Source organism: Cebus imitator, unplaced genomic scaffold, assembly GCF_001604975.1.
Source record: "Cebus imitator isolate Cc_AM_T3 unplaced genomic scaffold, Cebus_imitator-1.0 Scaffold605, whole genome shotgun sequence".
Classification (NCBI taxonomy): Eukaryota; Metazoa; Chordata; class Mammalia; order Primates; family Cebidae; genus Cebus; species Cebus imitator.
This window is the reverse complement of record NW_016107920.1, coordinates 129,709-132,845: the sequence shown is the minus strand read 5'-3', so window position 1 is coordinate 132,845 and position 3,137 is coordinate 129,709.

The following is a 3,137-nucleotide window of genomic DNA, read 5'->3' as shown; positions in this document are numbered from 1 at the left end:
CGCCTCCTGGGTTCAGGCAATTCTCCTGCCTCAACCTCCTGAGTAGCTGGGATTACAGGCACGTGCCACCATGCCCAGCTAATGTTTTGTATTTTTAGTAGAGATGGGTTTCACCATGCTGACCAGTATGGTCTCGATCTCTTGACCTCGTGATCCACCCGCCTCGGCCTCCCAAAGTGCTGGGATTACAGGCTTGAGCCACTGCGCCCGGCGAAACTATGTTGTCTTTAATTGATAGACAATCAGTTGTCTTTTTTGGTCAAGTGAAATGGGAATCTCAAAGTCAGATTTTTCTTACCCACAATACTACTGCACATATATAGAAATTGACACTATGTTCCAGAGCTTGCGGTTTATAAACATTTTTACTTTTAATTATCAGATATAGTAATTACTCTTTCAATGTTAATGAGTGAATTAATCCACTTAGAATATTGTTAAATTAGAAGCATAATGAGGCGATAATAAATACGTTCTATAAAGAAGTAAGCCTATATAATTAATAATCCTAATTTTAGGGCATCTAGAGAATTTGGTTAAATACAAATAAATATGTGGAATTCCATACTGCGTTTGCTTCAGGAAAAAAACTAATTATCACCATTTGTGAAACAGCAGAAAGCATATGTTCTGTTGATGGTGGTATCATGTTGCTATGTGAAGGACCACAAATTAAATGCACATTATGATGGCAAAGTAGAATAACTCATTGTTAGCTTTTACTAGACTAATTTGTCTTCCTAGTAAAACAAATATTAGCTAGTTCTAGCTCGATTTCAACTTGAACAGTGTTTAAAAATATCAATGTCTACAAGAATAGTGTGATTTTTAAGTGCACCTAAAATCCATTTCTAAGGAAGAAAAATGGTTGTATGCATTGTATTTATATATAAATGTGAAATTGGTGACAAAGCTTATTGATAGTAATGCGTAATATTTCACATTTACATTAGAGAGTTCCTTTTCAACTTCCAGTGGTACATAGTTTATGGAGCTTGTGGCAGTCATGTTATGTATGATATAAGACACCAGCTGAGTCCTGAGATGATCATGATATGTAAAAATTTATTTTCTTAGAATGAATAAGTAATTTTTAAAGTAATTCTTTTTTGCTTAGTTACAGCTATGCTTTTCCAGAATTTAGGAAACACTACTCGGGATTATTAATTTCAGGTTTCATTGCATATGCATTTAATGTTAATTGTTATAACTACTGAGGAATGTATATATTTATTGTCATTTTGATTAGTTATTTATAAAAGACCTTGGATGTTTAAGTGAAAAGAAATATTTTCTATTAAATTTTAAATTTAATGTAGGTCTTTAAATGTAAGTTTTTTCTTAGTAACTGGATAGATTTTTAACTGAATTTTTTATTTGCCGTTTTTAAAAGTATATGCGAATTTAACTAAAAAAAGTAAGAGATATCTTAGATACTCAATGGCAGTGAGGTATAGGATATATAGGTAAAATGCAGACTTGTATGTTATTTAAAAATCCTATTTTAATATCTCAAAAATTATTCTAACCCATCTATCTTTTTTATGCTTCTACTAAACCAAACTGTTTGCTCTTTGAATGAAACTAATTCTAATTATCTTCCTCTACTTCTTGGGCTGATGACTGGATAAATGGCCAAAAGACAAACACCAAGAAAGAAAGGTGTTGAAAGAATAACCAAGCCATAGGTAAATCAGACACATCTGCTTCAAACAAAGAAATCATAAAGAAAAATAATGAAGAAAACCAGGTATAACAAAACAATCCATTTACATATTTTATGAAACATTTACAGCCCTCATGTAAAAAAAAATCAGCTGTAATAACAGTCTGCTCATGACAAGATCTATTTTGGACTGTTGTGTAGTGATAAATTCACTTCCAAACCAATCCATAAGATCAATCCTAAAATCGAATTTTTTTAAAAAAATATTTCATACTTAGCATTTTTTTCTTGTTTTTGTAAAGAGGAAAGTCTTTTTTATTTATTTAGTCAAATTATATGTAAAAGAGCTGTATTACTGAAATTTTCAAAGCTAGTGGTTTTGTTTTGTTTTGGGTTTTTTTTTGGTAAGGAGTTAAGTTTTATGTGACTCAAAAGTGCCTCTCCATTTTAAAAAAAGAACAAATGACTTACATTACTTAAGTGTTTTCAGACACATAATGTGATTATCTCAATACTGCAGCATGTGGGTATATATGATTATGTCCCATCTCTTGGATCAAGGAAACTGAGGCACAGAGAAACTATGTCATCTGCTTAAAGTTGTTAGAACATACATTTTCACTGTGTATAGTAGTAAATGTTTGAATATTTTACTATTCTTTCCTCTTATCCTCAGGAGCAAAATTACTTTAAATTAGAAAGATGAATTTTCTTTTTGTTGGCACTTCATTAAAAATACTGTACAAACAGAAAGTAGTAAAGAAGCGGTACAGAAATGGATTGAACAGTAAAACTTCTAGAGATAGCTTAGTACTCTTAGAGTATAATGGCTAATTGAGACAACATGAAAGACATACGATGAGGAAAATATGTCCGGAAATTCCCAGATGGATCTTCTTTCCTTTTAGCCTATTGAACTATTGACAACTCCCTGTTTGCATTTGGTTTGCAGATCTAAATGATGCTCACATGTGCCTGGTTACTTATAGTAGACATTACTAAGTATTTGTTGAATGTCTGGATGAACATATAATTGTTGGTTGTATTAATCAGGATCCTCCAGAGAAATGGGAAAAAAAGGATAGATACATAGATAGATAGATAATGGGAATTGTCTCATGTGATTATAGAGGAGCAGAATCTTATGACTGCAGGCTAGAAAGCCAGGAAAGCTAGTGGTATAAGGCAGTCCAAAGCTGAAGGCCTGAGAAAAGGCGAGGGACAGGGAGGGGTGATGGTGTAAGTCTCAGTCTGAATCTGAAGGCCCAAGAGCCGGAAGTGCCAATGTCCAAGGTCAAGAAAAGACGGTTGTCCCACCTCAACAGAGAGAGTGAGCAAATTCATCCTTCCTCTGCCTTTTTGTTCTATTTGAGCCCTCAATAGATTGGATAATAACCAACCACATAGGTGAGGATAGTCTTAGCATTGGAATTCTACTGATTCTAATGCTAATCTCTTCCGGAAACACTCT